The sequence below is a fragment of the Rissa tridactyla genome, chromosome 1 (assembly GCF_028500815.1).
Source record: "Rissa tridactyla isolate bRisTri1 chromosome 1, bRisTri1.patW.cur.20221130, whole genome shotgun sequence".
NCBI classification, from domain to species: Eukaryota; Metazoa; Chordata; class Aves; order Charadriiformes; family Laridae; genus Rissa; species Rissa tridactyla.
Genome location: NC_071466.1, coordinates 149,890,015 through 149,908,174, shown reverse-complemented (window position 1 = coordinate 149,908,174; position 18,160 = coordinate 149,890,015). Strand labels below are relative to the sequence as shown.

The 18,160-nt window shown below is 41.6% G+C and overlaps 1 protein-coding gene across 1 annotated transcript in view; it reads left to right on the top strand.

The window, feature by feature from the left end:
• The window catches only part of PTPRO (protein tyrosine phosphatase receptor type O), a 155,865-nt gene that overhangs the window by 13,712 nt on the left and 123,993 nt on the right, over positions 1–18,160 (top strand).

Here is an 18,160-nt window from a genome sequence, read left to right as displayed (position 1 = left end):
TCCTGTGCCCAGAGCTGGGGATTATGTTCTTATCCAACATATGTACTCATCCCGAAATGCTAAATCTCTGCTACTGCAGGAATGGAAAGATGTTACGGTTAAAGGAGCTATGTCAAAGTAGCCAGTCAGATCAAACTATAAATCGTTTCTGGTGAGAGGCAAGATAAAGATACCCCCTGAATATTTGCGTCCCTTGACCAGCACTAACTCATAAATTTAAATGTTGCTATTCTGACTGTGAGGGATTAAACAAAAATGTATTTTCATAATAATAATAATAAAAAAATCAGTTTTGTGGCAGTGATGGAGGGAGTCTCTATGGATGCTGTTTTCTACTGCTTGTAGAGGTTTGGAGCGGTCAAAGGATTTTGGTAGCCTGTAGCATGAGGACTGTGGAAACAGAGGATGACAGTGGCATACTGGGGCCTGAGCTGTTCACCCAACCCTTCAGCCATCCTGGCCTCACTGGGAGACCAGAAGCAGTTCTTGCAGGACCCGACAGGTGTCCCTGTCCTGTCCCTGTTGTAACAGTTCAGGTAGGAGGAGAAGAGAGGACAGAATAACTCACCTGGCTTTGCAGCTCCCCTGGTATATGTCAGGAGTTGCCCGCTGATGTTGGCTGCAGCACAAGGGTGGCTTTGTGGCGGGGCGTGGGATGGTGGTGGCTGGGACCTGCCCAGCTGTTGGGGAGAATCCAGCTGCTCTTACATTCCAGCCTTGCCTGGCTGTGAGTTGTGCCATGGGTCGTGGAGGCAGGTGGTCAGCCAGGCTTGCTAACCTTGCCTTGCTAATGGTGTTCCTCCATCCCTGCAGCTCTGTGCTGGAGAAGGATGCTGTGTCTTCCTGCTTTAAGAGAAAGGCAGCTTTGCTGGCTGGAGAGAAGGCGGCAACACCATGCTTTCAGCTGATCCTTTCCCTTTGAGGTCATTTGTGTCCTGAAAGGGAGGAAGCCAGATACTAAGTCCTCCACAGTGCAACTGAACTGTGCTAGTGCATCCCTCTCTGACACACAACTGGTACAAGCCACAGAGGGATTGCTATGGTACCTCAGCTCAGATGTTTTCTGATGGGCTTACGTTACCCTTCACATTATCACATCGTCATAACAGAGTGCTGACTGGTACCTAAAATGCTGGTGGGGAACTTATCCGTGGATAAGCTGCAGGCTAATCTGGTTTTCAGTTTGTGAAACTAGGCTCAGTACTTGCAGGGGAGAGGAGGAGCAGCTCGCAGGCAGCATCTTGCTGGAGAGTTGGAAGAAATTCCTAGGAAAGTACAAAGACAAAGAATCTCTTCCTTTCCCTCATGAATTAAATACTAGATGATTATTATTTTTTTTTACAGTAATAGACAGAGCATGTGGATGTTTTATTTATTAATGTTGTGCAAAAGATATTGTGGAGGTTGGGTATTCTGAAGGTTTGAGAGGCAAAATAATCATTTGGATTGACCACAAAAAATTATTTTGTACTTCTTGCTATGACAGAGAAGCCTAAGAAGCTTCCCAGCAAATATTTCGATTCTCCAGAAAGAACATTTCAACCCTAAGCTTTCAGCCCTCTTTAAAGAAAAGAAAAATGGAGGCAGGGACGGTCAGTCAAGGAAAATTTAGCAACTTTAACAACCGTTTGCAGGTATTTGCAAATAGTTGCAATTGTCTGAGATCTGTATTTTTCCAAGAATAAAGTACTAGCCCACGTCTCACATGTATCCTTTCTAGTGTTTGTCCCCTTGCTATTGTTTTCTTGGCCTCTTTCCTCTCCAGCCCACTTCTTCCCCTTCTGTTTCACCTGTCATCTCCTGTGCTGCTCAACCGGGATTTCTTCTCCACCCGCACTTAACCCTCTTAAAGTCCCTTCGGCTGACACCTAGCCTCTGACACATCCTCCTCACCTAAACCATGTAACCTCATTTCTGAAGTATTTTGCTTTTCGCTTCTATGTTCACCAGTAAACATTCTGGATTGTGTTTTATAGCAGTCAAAGAAAAGGCTTCTTTGCACACACCATTAGCAGCCATTTAGCCCAGCTCAATAGTTAACTTCCAGTGGAATGCTAAACAGGCACAAAAAGATTATGATTACATGAAAAGACTATTTTAGTGAAAATAGCTGCTATTCAAATAGAGATCATATTTCTCAGGGAAAAAAAGGGCCAATTACTGTGCTTAGTCACCTACACTGTGAATTCAAATGAACTTCGTCTAAAGCAATGGTATTGTGCTGAATTTTACCAAATGTAACTAAAATCAACATCAGTCCCTGTGACTTTCAGCTCAGCTGGCTGTAACTGTGCCAGGATTTCTTAACCTTGTCCTAGTTGCAGTTCATAGAATCACAAGACGGTTGAGGTCGGAAGGGACCTCTGGAGGTCATCTGGTCCAGCTCAAGCAGGGCCACCTAGAGCTGTTTGCCCAGGACTCTGGGCAGGCAGAATACCTGTTTTGATACTGTCTGTTATATCTATCTATTTTGCGTATCTCTAAGCATATATTTCGACAACCTCTTTGGGCAACATACCACCACTAGTTGGCCATATACCAACCAACATACCAGCTGGCCCTGGGATACCAGCACAGAATCAACACATAACTGACCCTTGATATAGATACGCTACGGTAAAATATAAATAGATCAATTATTTTTTTCCCAAACTAAAAATTTTTTCTCCCTTGGGAATACATGGTTGGTTGTTTTAAGAATATTGTATTGTAATCTTAGAAGAATGGGGGCTCCAAACCCTTTGTGAAGAGCTTAAAATTGATTTTTGTGCCTGCCCCTCTTCAGCTTTTCTTGGAAAGCATTTAATGCAAGTTTGTTTGGGCATTTTTGTCTGTGTGAATTACGTATATTCCTTCCATTAATCATACTTCAAGCTTTCTGGTAGATAAATTGGTCCTCCTCTATGCCAGGACAGGTTGATGACCCATAAAATAGATTTTCCAGGGCTATTGCTATGGCTATGTGATTTATACGAAGTCCCTCCTTAAGTTTTAAACCCACAGTTATTAACAACAGTGGTGCTTCCACACAACGTATTGGTATTTAATAGGTCACATGATTAGCAAACTGTAATGCTTTCTCTGGAAGGTATATGAGCTTGCTTTTGAATATTGCTGTTTTAAGTTCTTATAATTTTGCTAGAAAACCAGTCATTCCAACAAATTCTGAAAGCAAGTAATGAACTAAAAGCACAAAAGCATGTTTTGTGCGGGATATTTTCAAAGGGTTTCATTGGAGGCCCCCAATCTGTAGACAGAGTGCTGGTGGTTAGGTGCAGGCTGTAGTATAAAAGGAGTTGAACACCAGCTGTGAGCTGCAGAGTCCCTTTGAGAGGTGTCCCACTAATGGCACGACCTCTCTGTGGCTTCAGTGGTGTGTGGGGTCCCTGAGCAGGTGGTGCCACCACACCGGTGGCTTTGGAAGAGTGTTGGGTGGCGCATGGGTTATGTAGCAGTAGAGAGGGTCTGAGCTGCAGAGGTGAAGCAGGAACAAAATGGTAGGGTCGAATGAGCAAGCCTCAGGCGGCCATGCCAAGAGTCACGTGGCTTTATAGGTATTTCCTCTTTTTCCTTCTGGAAATTTTGTCCTAGTGCCTTTACAGGACTTTACAAATCTTCCTCAGTTTCTGAATGTCTGAGGGCCAGAACAGCTTGGATGCCTGAGGCCTGGGGATGTCCTTAACTACCTGGCTGAACTGGGGCTGGAGAACTTGCACTCTTCAATGATCGCATTGAGCTCTGCAAAACAGCCTGAAGTCAGGGCCAACTTGAGTACAGACTGCAAGACCTGGCTATGGAATGAGGAGAGAGAGAAAGCTTTTTCCAAAGTATAACATCTGCGATGACATTACTTTGTGTTTAGTGGCAGCACTTATTACGGCAGTATCAGATCTTAGGTTCAGCTGGCTCACATTGCTTCATCCTAGCAGTTTGCTGGTGCCAGGAGGTTTCATTCCTTTTTGGCTCCGGCCCTGGCCTGTGCAAAGCCACTGGTCCCTCTCTTGCACCACCTCTGCTACTCATCGGACCATTTTTTGGAACCAGCCCTACTCACCGCTTCAGCTGGGGTGGTTTTGTGGAGGATTAGCAAGTTCAGCCTTCAGGCCAAGTGGTCGAGCAGGCAGTGCAAGGGGTGGGAGCAGGTGGCTGGGAGGAGAAGGGAGAAACGAGGAGCAGTTCCTCTTTCCTCTGCTTGACAGCAGGCTGTTGGCTCTGCACAAACCATCTCACGTTTCTTCACTTTAAGAAATAAGAGCAAACCCAAGCAGTATTTGAGCAGGAGCACACCTGGAACCAGCATATTGCTAAGAAGGAAATTTTCTTGAGTTTCTCTTCAAGAAGAATAGGAACTGTGCTTGGATTTTCATTTAATTCCAAGACTGATTGGTTGAAACATTGTTTGTGTTTTCAGGTATGCGCAAAGTCCCTTGCCAGTGGACTTGGTGCTGGCCAGTGTCACTGCAGGCTGCACGCTGCTCCTGGGTTGTTTTGTCCCAGAGGACTGCAGTGGGTCATGTATGCGTCATTATCAGTGCTACTCAAAAAAACCCAAAAGGCAAATGGAAATAATTGTCCACCTAATGAATAGGAGGAAGGTGAAAACATCTCTTGTAATGTAAATAAAAGTTTCAGATAGGTTTAATCTTGCGAATATTTCGATGTGTCTTACATAATTTTTTGGGGGAAGTCTGAGGAACGCTATTGGGGAAAAATGGGTTTTGCATCAACATAAGGTGTCCTGTTCTGAAATTTGTAAAGGGACCATGTGCTGGGACTACTGCCTTTCATGTCCTGTAACAGATTTCCTCGATAGGCCTTGTGAATGGGGAATAAGGACACCCAGCAAAGGACGGCTGATACTTTAACCAGACCAGTTTTACCCATGGGCATCCTTTCTGGTCATTTATAGAAATGACTTATTGCTAAGTAAGACTGTTCTAGATGTACATCAGTTGAAAAAGAGTCTTGAGATTAAATAGGTTCAAAATATTTGCCATTATTAAGTAAATAAAGCAACCTGAATAGGAAGCGTTCACTTGGTCAGCAAACCGATCGCTACTGTAAAATCTTGCTTGGTTGCATTTTGGTAAACTCTGGTTCTGTACTGGGAATGGTTATTTTTAGGTTTTTACTTCAATAAAGACTGATAGGAGATTCTGCTGAAGCGGAAGTATCTCTGCAAATTAGCATGGGACAAAGAATAATTAAATCCTGGCACCTAAAGATGCTGAGAGGGGTAGAGAGTATTAGCACTGGTGTTCATGTACTAGTTAATGTCTATCTCAACTCCATAGGAAAATGAAAATTAATGATGCGGTATTTTATATTTTAATGATTCCATACCCATGTTTAATTGCAGCTTGTAAATGACAAATCTTATCTTCCTGTCAGTAATATACAAATGAAGATAACAAGTTTTATTTTCTGGTTATTTTTTATTATAGATTAACACATCCTTTTGAGACAGCTTATTGGTAATTGCTAAAAATCATTCTCAGGTTAATGTACATATTTTATAGATGTGCAAGAGGGGCCCTAAAAGGAATATGATCATGGAGAGTTTGGGACCTAGCTGCTCTTTGTTTTCAAAAAATATATGCTGGGTGAGCCGAGTAACCTGCCCGTGGCATATCTAATGCACTTGCAGGGAGGGGAATAGAATCCAGCAGAGAACTGATGCCTGCTCTGGTCACAGGAATGAGTGAATTACTGAATACAGACCAAATCTCAGTTATAAGTAATGCATTAACATCGGTATTACACCATGAGCATTGCCCTTCTGCCCTTAGTAAAGCTAAAGAAAGTTCACCTTTTAAATTGCATTCAGATATATAATTGAGCATTTTGAGTGATGGCTTCATCTACTGCCGGCAAAAGGCAGTGATTTACAATGTGTGTCAGTAGAACATTGTTATGAGAGGAGAGACTAACAATCATAGTTTCAGACTCAACAGTATTTATAATTCTGAATTGTCTGTTTTAATGCAAATACTCTGTCTTAAATACTGTGCTCTGTCTTAATTAGATAAAATAATCCTTCCTTGCTTGGGTAGTCCTGTAAATTAGCGACTGGCCTAACTTCCTCAGGATCGTGCTTTTGCATTGTTTAATCCGTACCAATTGTACAAACAGAAAGAAAACAAGAAGAAACTGGTCTCTTACAAGTGCAGCACAAAAGGCATAGCTTCAGATTTAAATTCCTCTGGGTTCATTTCCAGTTGTTCATTTCAAGAGGAGGCTCCCGCAGGCATCAGTGGGCTCAGATCAGACTTCCCCTGCCTGAGCAGCTTCTGCAGCGCGCTTTTAGGGTATTTCTGCACTATGGAAGTGGTGTCAGTAGAGAGTTAACCCAGGAAGCATCAGCCTGACCCAGTGCACCACTGACATAATGAACAGAGTACGCTCAAGCAAGGAGGCAAGATCTGGGACTGGTCCCCTGCGCCGGCAGCAATTATTCACCGGCCTTTTGGCTGCAGTGCAATTGGGATACGCGATTTACATCTCAGGTACTTATGCCTAAACTGGTTTTAATCTAATCGGGTCAGCTACCATTAGCAGCAGAGCTGCGGTGATGCGAGCTTCAGCCGCTGCGTGCGCAGCCTGCACCGAAACCGGTGTTTCCATGGCTCCGTAGCTAGCGGGCATGGGGCCAAACTCCCTTCCACATGTGTAATCCTGTTAAACTCAGTGGGACAGCTTCCATGAGGGAAAAGCAGCGGAACTGCTCTGTGCAGCATAACCGTATTGAAATTGTTTGGCAATGGCGTGCAGCTGCATTTGCAATAGGAGCGCCTGGGAGCGATGGATAACCAGCCACCATCGGCACCAGGTCCTCCCCTCGCAGAAGGAGAAACCGCTTTTTGGGACTTGTCCATTGCAGCTGAGGCTCGTGTCTGTGGTGGGATTTGTTTTGCCTCACATTAGCCATTAAAAAGATGCGTATAGCCTGGGCCTGAGCTGTAGATTTTGCTGTATATTCAGTGGAGGGGAGTGGTTTATTCATCCCAGATATTTCATATAGGTGCTAAGGTGTGACCGCTTACCCTCCAGACCCGGTCATCTCTGTCCAGACAGCATGAATCTAACTTGTTCAGACCATATGGCCCAAATTTTGGATCGTTTCAGCTGGGGACGAGATGAATCCAGCAAGGCAGCTTGCGGCTTTCTGGCAGGAGCTCCGTATTGCCCTGGGGTCCAGCCAGTGCCCAGGAGTCCCTTCCCTTATGGCTTGGGTTGTCCTGGGATGGCTTTTCTTGCTTACGTGACAGCAGAGGCAGAGGGATTTGGGGGCAACAGATACCAAATAAAACACAGCGCTGGAAATTTCCCGGCATCCTTGAATACTGCGATTCAAATGAAATTTCATTTAAAAAGCTTGCTGTAAATTATGCGGACAGGTGAGGGGTACAGTTTTTCTAGCAGTTCATGGCAAGGTCTTTGGAGTTGTTTTTTTTTGTGCTTCAAAAAACGTGACATTTTGAGAACTGACGATGACTTTAAACTTTTATTAATAGCACAATTGCTCCTAAGGGTTTGGTAAGATAGATGTCTGGAAACATTGTGCATCCATTTTCCCCTCATTATTCAAGAAAAAACTTTCAGCTACTGGGGAGAAGGGTTTTTAGTATTTTTGCAGAGCCAGGTTTTTCTCTGATGGTGTTTTTGTTTCTGCCTGCTTTAATACAAGGGGAAATAGAGGATTGTGTTCTGTATCAGCCTACAGCATTGCCAAAATGTGACACAGGATTTGTGCAAAGTTCAGAGCTGATATTAGAAACTCTATCTGTAATATTTATTAGGCATCACAGTGGAACCTGCCTGGCCTCTGGTTCTGCTATAATTTCGAAACTCCCATTAGACTCGTTGGATGTTGTAACTGAAGTTCATATCTCTTAAACGCACCTTTCAGGCTGCATACGATTTTATGCTGCAAAAAGCAGAGGAATTTCAGTATCTCTTGTTCATGAAAGCTTCTGGGTAATTTCAGCAGTTTTGAATGAAGTCATTTGGACGAAGGTTTTCAAAGCTCTGGAAGAGATATAAAAGAGCATTAATGTGAGGTGAATATTAAAGCATCAACCCTATGTTTTACACCCAGAATTGACTTCTGCTGCCTTTGCAGAGTTAGGATTTCACCCTGAAGTCTTAGTGATGATGGCTGAAACCTCGTCGGTCCTCTTCCCCTTCTACATATTACAGGTTAAGCCAAGAAAGCATGGGTGAAATAAAGAAGTACCTATTAGTGACTTTCCACTTCATTTTTTGGAGGCAGAGAAGAGTTTGGCCAACTTCTTTTTTTTTTTTTTTTTTTTTTTTTTTTTCTTCATTGTGTTTCCCTATCAATGAGCAATTTTTCTCCAAATATATGTAGCAATACTGAAAAACCCCAAGAGAAACAGTTCTCTGGCTGATAGGACAAACTGCCTGGAATCCCGTAAAACTGCAAGTCCAAAAAGTCCGAACAGGCATACAAACTTTGAGTTGCTTATGTAACCTGTGAAAAATATTGTCCATTTTATATCATTAGCTTTTAATCTTGGTGCAGGGCTTTCTTATGCAGAAGAAAACAAGGCTGACAGCCCATATCTGGGATAGGTACCTGTTCAAACTCTGTTGCATTATTCATCTAGAGGTAAACAGGAGGCTTCTTGTCAAACACTTGATTCCCTTTTCCTCTCCAAAACCACTAGAATCCTTAATTATGTGCTTTTAAAAAAATCTAACTTGATTTTTAGGGAGCATACAAAGCCATGTGATTAGTCAGCTCTGACTACAGAAAACATAACCCGTGTTGGATTCTCAGTATCACAAGACGAATGCATAAGGCTTGGAGTACAGTCGTAAGGTAATTTACTCCATCAGCCTCCAGCTTTTGCACCTCCACAAAATGTAGAGGTTTCCCAAATTATTTGTGCTGGTTGTTGTATTGTTGCCTGTAAACTCCTGCTTCTTGTATTAAACCCCATATAAGTAGCTAAGAAAATTTCCCTTATTTTGGCAAGCAGTTGATTAAATTTCTCTGAAATCTTTTAATTGGCGTTATCCAACCCATGAAAGGCGCTGTAGGAAGTGTCACAGAGATCTCATGTTAAGCTGAAGGAAAAACAATAGCATCGGTTCCTTCTGGGCTTAATCTGCTTATTAAAAATAACTCGAACTCATATAAGATTCAGTTGTAAAACATCTTCCTCACTCCTAATAAGTTGAAATATTAACACTAGAAGTAAAATCAACTTTAAAATGCTTTCTTTTCCATTCGTGTATTTACCTAGATGCTTCTTACAGTACGCAGTGAAACTACATTGTTACACTTCATGTTCCATGCTGGGTTCCATTTAGTAGTTTTATTTATTTTTTTTTTATTTTGTTTTACTTGATTCTCATGGTCTAACATGGTGTTATGATGGTTCCCTTACACAGAAGAAAAAAGGTGGGGGCTTTGGGGGTGGTTCTTCAGTAGTTTGGAGATACATATATATATATTTTATTTTATTGGTTTTGGTCATGTTTACTATGTGTTCTTTAAATGTAACAATAATTCCTAAAATATTTGTGTTCACATCAGGCTAGGTATTTTTTTTCCTGTTCTCAGACTTATTGTTATTGTTGCTATTGCTTTACTAAATGCAGTTTTGAGACTCAAACAAATTGGTATGCACCCTTTGAAAGGCCGAAATTAGTCTTTGAAGTGCAGTGTGATACGGACTTGACAGCTCTCTGAAACAAACAAGCCTGGAGATGTGGTTTGCAGAAATCCTCCTGGATGCAATCCATTTCTGGGTTTCAGGGAAGTGGGTCAGCAGATTGTGCCAATGGATAAAATATGTGGTCGCTTTGGTTTCGGGGATGGGACGGATTTGTGTTTCTTCTATCTCTCTTTGCTACAGGCAATTTTATTTTCTAGATTTTTGGTTCAGGTGTCTTATTCCTTTTCAAATCAGAATAATACATTGCTTTTATTACAAGTTGCACTTACTGTATGTATTTCTATTATTCATAGCATGGCGTAAGAGTTATACATAAAATACTATGGGTAGGAAAAAAAAAAGCTCATGCACTGCCTGATAATTAAACATATGTCAAGACCCATAAGCTGTGAAATTTCTTAAAGCAATGCCTGAATCCTGTGGTAACCTGATTTTAAACAAATGTTTCTTGAATAAACTGGATGGCTAGGAAAGGCTTTTCTCTCTCCAAAACTGAATAATAGGAGCAGTAAATGATAATAGTTAATACCCATGTGAATATTTCCATTTCACCTGCCAATCTCGCGCTACTTTACAGGAAAGAACAAGTAGCTTTTCTCTCTGGGTTTTTAGGAGGCAGTTTGCTGTACTGCATACATACCTTACAGATGGTTATAATTTCTAGAGCCGTCACTCAATTTAGCTTGATAGTAATTTAGCCCGTGGGAATCCTTCTCGCTTATGTTGATCTTCCCTTTTTTTTTTTTTTTTTTTTTTTTTTTTTTTTCAATCAAAAAAAATCAAGAACCGGGTAACTGACACCAAAGCCTCCCTTCCATGGAAAGGCAGAATTTCCTTCTGCCTCGTGCCACCGCCCTGGACCACAACTACACCTCCCTGCAGACGTAGCTTTAGTTGGGCACAGGACTAGTGAAAACTGGACTTTTCCTTGGTGCGTACAAGTGAAACTCTTCCCTTGCTGGTCCCACCTTCACCTCAGCTGAGGCTGCTGCTGGTTGTAGCCCCCTGATTTTTAGGGATGAGCCTAAAGCTGCAGGTCACAGACTGGCTTATCTACTGCCACAGGAAAGCAGCACCACTTGCCCTCTAATGACCTTGGAGCTGGATTAAGTAGTGACCTATAAAAGAGGCCGTACACCCACTTTCCAGTCCCTTAAAGCCATTTATTCCTATTAGTGTAACTTTTTTGGCACCAGCTTATTTTCGCTCGATGAGTTAAGATCACTATCAAAATGCAGTGAAATTAATTCAGAAAATAATATGCAAAGGAAATAAAGTATGCTAATCCCAGGGAATTACTTTTTCATGGTTCACATAAAAGCAGCCTCCTTCTCTTTTTTTTTTTTTTCTTTTTTCTTTTTCCCCTGCCTTTCTGCTTTTTATTTCACTTTTATGACTGCAATTTGAAATCTTGGGCCCTCATTTTTACTAAGCGTAAGAACAGCTTACATGTTTCACTGGCAAGTGCGGAGGTCTTAATGTGACTATATCTTCACCTTGTCAGAGAGGTATTAACAGACCTGTGACAGATGTCCTGGTTCTACCAGAATGAAATTTTAAACAGGGTGCAAGTGAATATGGCATGGATACTGCAACAGTTTTATGCCTGGTTTATGCCCCTTCTTTTTTTCCTTTTTTTAGTTTTTTTACTTTTTCTTCCACTTAAAGCTCTTTCTTGCTTTCTAAAGAAATTGGTGATTTTGTAATTAGCCAGGCAAGCTAGTGTCTGAAGCTCCTGATTTACTCCAGATATACATGCTGAGGCTTGTAAATGCATGTGGAGCCAGGGACTGGTGACACTGGCGAAACTGAGAAAATTCAGAAAAATCAAGGACATATCTCGGATCATAACCTGAGGAATACATGGGGGTCCTATAGGACCTCAGAGTAGATAATTGGAGTTTCATGACTTTTAACATTGATGATGTATTTAGAACATTTTATTGCCTTGTGGAGCACCAATAAAATTTGATTTCGGCTTCAGGACAGAGGCATCTGTGCTTCCTGTTTCACAAAAAGAAAGCCCCATCACTGTGAGAGACCAGTGCCAAATTAATTTCATTCCCCGTGTGTGTACGTGTTGAGTGGGTGAGAGCAAACATTTCAGCACTTCGAAATTCTTCTAGTTACTTGCCGTTTAATGCTCTTATCAGACAAACGGTAAATAAGAGTGTAATTAATTATTCTCTACTTACATGACAAGTTGCATATAAGTTCCGTCCCCCTGGGAGTCTGTTATTTACCTGATTGTGAAGGGAAATTACTGCAGGGTTATTTGGAGACTACCTTGGAGACAAACGCGAGTTTTGCATTCAGTTATTTGTACATCCTTTCCTACCTGATAGCTAGATTTTGCTGAAGACCCCACACAAAGAAGGAAGAATTTAGGAGGCACCAGCTCTTCTAATTGCAGCTGGCTCATTTTCACTTGCCTGGAAGAATCAACACATGGCAAATTCTTTATTCCTAACTAAATTTTCTGCATGAGAAAGCTTCCAAATTCATAGTTCTGGAGACAAAATCCCCGTGCCTATCCATGCTGAAGATGCCACCGAAAGTAATGCCAACTCCACATGCTGCAGTTCTTTCCCAGAGGGTACTTTCTTGGGGTGAATCAAGTACTTTGTGTTCATCACAAGATCCTCTACTTACTCCTGCTATTACTATTGGGAAATGAATGCTCTCAGGGTCAGGGACTGCATTGTGTCCCTGCATGGGTCATTCATGGTGTGTACATGAAACGTCAGCAAATTTAATTTTCTTCTCTAACAGTGGTAGAACTATGGCCTGTCTTTTTCATTTCCCAATTGAAATCGAAATTTCAATTCAATTGAATTCAAATTCCATTTCAGTCCCTCTCTGCTTCCTGAATTCCTATATAAAGAAATATTTTAGGCATAAAATTGTAAGTGACAAAAGTGCAGCTAGTGAGAAAATTCCTCCAAAAAGTGAGACGGGGGAGGCATTAAGACATTTGCAAAAGAAGAAAGGAGGGAAGGGACTAATTGACCTTTTGCTTCATCATTTTCATGGCTTTGCCTTGAGATTTTGTGTGTTTTCCAAATTTCAAAACAAAGATCTAATGCATGAATAGATACAACAGTATCTTCCCCACCCAGGACATCAGTGTTTGGGGAGAAAAAAAAAATAATCATAATTGTGACTCAATTTCTCCTATAGTACTTTAAATTAGAAGTGATTATATGGAGACTGTAAAAATTAGACTTAATTAGACACCTCATTAATGACTACTGTAGCCTTTATAAATGCTTTAGGATGACCAAAGTGTTCATTAAGTAAACCTTTTTATAAAACTTTTCCCAAGTGAAGTTGGTGGGAGCATTACCATTGACTGCACTTTACACTGTAGCTTTTTCGTATGCAATCAACCTAATTCAAGGTTGTGCGACATAATGATTTTTCTTATCTTCCTCCAGCTATTCTGTCTGTTTTGTAATTACCTACTGCTTCTCCAGGCACTGGAAACAAGATCGTACTTCTAATAGATATTGAGAGATTTGGGGCTTTTCTTAATAGAATATAGAAAGACACTTAAAGTGTTAATAGTACACCGTGATCTGAAAACGCGCTTTTTTAGAAATGGAGTTCACAGTTCAATCTCTTAAGGTGTTTCTATTTTGATCAGTTGGGCTTCATCTAAACAAATCTTGCAAAGAGTAAGACTGTCTCTTTACTGGAATTGTCGCTTTGGTTTTCATTCATAAAGGAAGGAGATTCACTGACCATCTTACTGATATCAAATGTACGTTTATTGCCATGCAGTCACGGCCATCTTCAGCTTTTGGATGACAGAGAGAGGCACTGACTTCTCATCTTCTCACCCTTTGCATCTTCTTTAATACCTTGTTACAGAGGAGCACAGGTTCAGCTTTTTATCCACCTGAATCACTCAAATGATTTAATTATGGGATTTCCCTTCCTCTTTCCAGTTAATTTTTGCAGGTCACTAACCCCTCCCTCTAGTCTGCTGTTTGAAGTAGTAAGCAGTCTGGTGGCCTCTACCAGACAAGAGGTCTCTTTTGAATTTAATATAAGGATGGTTTGGAGACAAAAATTCTCTGGAAGATCCCACTAGAAGCGGAAAAGCGGCGCAGGGAGGGAGGGTGGAGAGGAGAGGTGGAGTTTGATCTGTGCTCTCGAATGAATACATGGTAGAGCATATACAGTCGGATAAGGCTATCCATATGAGAACTGCATGCTGTGTTGTCGTTGCCAATAGCTTTCCCGTTTCCTTGATAGCTTGGATGCGAGGTTTCCCTGATACCTTGGCTGTACTGCAGAGGATTTGAAGCCTGTTGGAGACGGTCTCCAAGACTGAAAGATGGATGTTGTGCGTCCTTCCAACTAGTTTGATCCCCTTCTGGTCTGTCTGATTACCCATCATTTACAGCACAAGTACGGCTCTGCGGAGCAGGCTCTGTCAGGATCAACTGGGGCGGTAAAGCCAGCTTCTCTGCTCCACGGTTACCAATTTTCTAGCTCTTTCTCTTCACATAAACCGGATATTCACATAAGCGTACAGAAAAAAATTTTCTGTGTCTTTCTGTCTGGAGAAATTTTCCCTGGCTAAAGTATTTCAGTACTATTGCAAATATTACCCATACCGAAAAAACCCAAATCTACAAATCTGAATGCTGTTTGAAAGGGAAGAGGTAAATGAGGTAGAAGAAACACTTTCCAAAATAGAAATAGGCTAAAGAAAAGCAGCTTAATTCAGTAACCAATACCCCAGAGTCAATTTTAACGGGGAAGAGGTTTGTCAGTTCAGCTTAGAATAAAATTGGGTGGCGTAAAAACCCCCAACACCCAGAAGTGAAATGGTTTAGCCTTCCAGGGTGAGGAGAGAGCTGTGAGACTGCCGCAAACCAGCACATTTGCACGCCACCGGATAGCAGGCAGCAGCCAGAAGAGCATTTTTCATTTACCTGCACGCCAGGGCATGATCCTGACTACAGCTTTCAAGGTTTATGGGAAATAGGTCCTCAAATCTCATTGCGATTCAATTGGGGCTGGCTGTCTAATTTCCTCCTCTGCAAATCTCATTTTATACGAAGCGCACAGCCACAGAGGGCCAAAAGCAACATCCCTCAGGTGACAGCACGGTGTTGAGCACGCTGTGCTCTGTGCTCGGAAGTTCACCCCAAGAGCAATTGTGGTTTAAACTGACGGTACCAACAGGGATGTGACAACAGGCTTTATTGCTATTATTATTTAAGGCTGTGATTTTAATAGTGATTTCCCCAAAACAAAATTTTGCAAGAGAGAAAAATAACGTCTTACACAGGAAAGGAAAAGCCACTGAATGGAAATGCTAAATTTCCTGTCCACCCTGCAGCGGTGAAAGGACGTCTTAGAAGCTTCAAAGTTCGCTGTTATTGTATACGAATTTGCATAAATCTCTCATCCCAGAAATGAAAATACCAAATGCCTCAAGCCACAAAATACTCCCAGTGTATTTCTGATTTCACTGTGACAAAGAAGCATTGGAAATCTCAAGGAGATGAGAGTGGTCTCCGGGGACTCTATTCTGATTTCCCTTAGAAGTTGGCACAGCATAGGTGTAAAATGGCTTCAGATGAAATGATTCATGAAGTAATTAAAAGAAAACCAAACAAAAAGCCTCAACTGATGAATGAGGTATCTTCAAACCTATGATGTAGATGAGAAGTTAACCAATATTCAGAAGCAAATTTTATGACTTGCCTTTTTCTGTGGATTAGCTCATGGACTCTTTTGACCTTCTCTCTCATACTTCAGGGACTGAGTACTCCCATTCTCTTCATGCTGCAGTTGGCTCTTCTGTTGAGTTACACCCATTTGTCCTTTTTCAGTCCACTAAATGGCCTTCAGCTTCTTGTGAAGGTCAGGAATATGAAGAGGACTGCAATAAAAAAGCATTGTTCCAAAATATGCTTTTTTATGAGCATTAAATCTTGGAGCAGCTGCTAAGAGGAAAGGATCATAAACATTATTGGGCACTTTTAATTACAATATATGACAGTTCCAGGTTGTATTACCCTTCTCTATATTCATCAGGAGCCTTTCTGGAGTAAAACTATAATGTTGAGCCCTATCAATATAGTCTTACCTGAAATCATATACCTATGGAAGCCAAATCCTGTTTGCTTTCAAACCCAGGTAGACCTATCAACATCAATAGAAATATCAAGTAAGTTAAGTGAAAGGAGTGTGACACTTGCTTTTTTTTGGCATGAAGTGAACAATGTGAATGACTATAATTTACAGTTTATAAATATTAATGAGGAAAAGCTTAGATTCTGTGACACATGCTAAAATTGGATTGTATTTTTGCACCAAACTGGCGTAATTCAGGTAAAGTAAGATTTAAAAAAAAAAAAATATTATAAAACCAGCAAAAATGGTTTTATCTGTGTTTAGTCTCAGTATGGCATCTGTGCACATTCATTGGCTCAGAGCCTGGGGTTTAAACACTAACTTGACTTGTGTTTAACCTGCTGAAGTGACAAGCCTGGACTCCAGTGCTACTGACCCAGTTCTCTCATCAGAAAATCCCCTTTCCCTGCAGTGAGCAATATGTCTGCAGCAGGGCAAGCCTGCGCTCCTTACGTGAGCATGCTTCTTACGTGATCAGAATTGGCAAGTATTTTTTGTATATTTTAATTTTCAAGCCACTTACAAAGTGATTATTTTTTTCCTGCTTCTCTGCCACGTGCATTTATCTTTAGCCTGACTTGTTTCTCAGCATCACCCGTACTTACCTACCGCTTCACAGGCTGATTTCTCATGCACAAAACCAAAACAAAGCTCGGTGGAGTTTCAAATGAAGTGTTAGCAGGCAGCTGAAAATTAACAGCTGTATGCTGACCCTGAGCTACGAGGTAAGGAGAACTGACTCCTAAGTCATTGCAAGGAAGGACTGGTCCAAAAGTCTGTTGGTGGCTCTGCTCTCTTCAGCCCCAGAGGGTCAGCACTCACTTAACACACAGCAATTAGCCAACCAATACACCCTACTATGATGCAGCGGCCATATGTCCGTATGGGATATTTGGACCCCACTGCGGGGATTTTTCCACACGGTTATATTTTCTCTCTTGAAGACAGATAACCTCAGAGGCAGATGTAACAACCTGGACACGAATGTCTGGGTCACCTGCTACCATAGCGTACGTGGAGTGGGATCCCATCGCAGCTGCTCTATCAGAAGTACCAAAATGCAAATTCTGGTTCCCACCTTGGCTTCCTCTAATCAATGCTATGTGATCCGTTAATGACCTTTTCAAAATGGAAAGTGCGGTAGTCTTACTGAAGGACACTCACTGAGAAATTGAAGCAGTATTGGTGATTTTGACCATGTTAAATATAATTCTGTTCCTTGTAGTGAGAGGGTACCTTCCCCCTTTCAAAGAAATGCTGGAAAGGGGCTAAACAATGTTCAATAACTTCTAAAGTCATTTGTTTGAAAGAGTATTTTAGAAAAGATCTGCTTGTGGCTTATCAGAGCTTTTTCTATATCTTGATGAAAAGCCTTTTCGAGGGCAGCTACAGGGGAAGACAAAGTATTGGTTACCTGGTATTAATTTATCATAAAAAAAGAAAAAGCCAAGTGATTAGAAAGAGAAACTCTTGTCTGAACGTGGCAAAGCATGGGCACTGCTGCTTACAAATGACCCTACTCTGACAAAGCCCTGCTGCCAAACCTGTCTGCAAGTTTTTGAATCCTTTTTCTCAGTTGTTGGATCTCCTCAGGTGTCCTCAACCCACTTCCCAGCTGCCCAGCTCTTCTGAAGCCCAGCAAGTCGTGCCAGGCCACATCCCTGCTGCCAACTGCCCTGGCATTGGCACTGAAATGGTGAGAGGGGGAACGCTTTAGTTTTATAATTTCATTATGGAATTCAGTGGGAACCCAGGATGAACTTCTGTCCTATAAATCATCTGTAATGTAACCACTGGCTGGGTGCAGCCAGGAGTTAAATTCATATTCTCAGTGTTTGTAGGATGGTTTGTTAAAATCACTTGTTCTTTGTTAGATCCTGGCTTTTGGCAGTAACTTGTATAGAGCCCTGGAGGTAGGAACAGCTTTAGGAATTGGTGATGTAGCTGACTATCTATCATAACTAGACGATTTGCAAATGAGAAACATTTTTTATGTATTGGAAGTCATTGCATCTCAGTGAAATCAGCAGGAGGTTTGACTTGCAAGAAGTTTCACTTAAAAGAGGGAAGGGCTGAGAGAAAATTATTCTTGGGTACACCAGCAAATAGGGCAAGTTTGTTATTATCTGTCGGCTTCATTCCCTTTTTGTATTTTATGAGGCTGGCCACGTCTACCTTACTTGTCAAGTGCAGGTCCAAGTCTGTTTTAAAGCCCAACTTTGTTCAGCCTGTTTATTTGCTTATGCAGAAGCGCAAAGTCCGGAGGTGCCTGCGCTGAGCTCCCGTGGTCGCTGAAA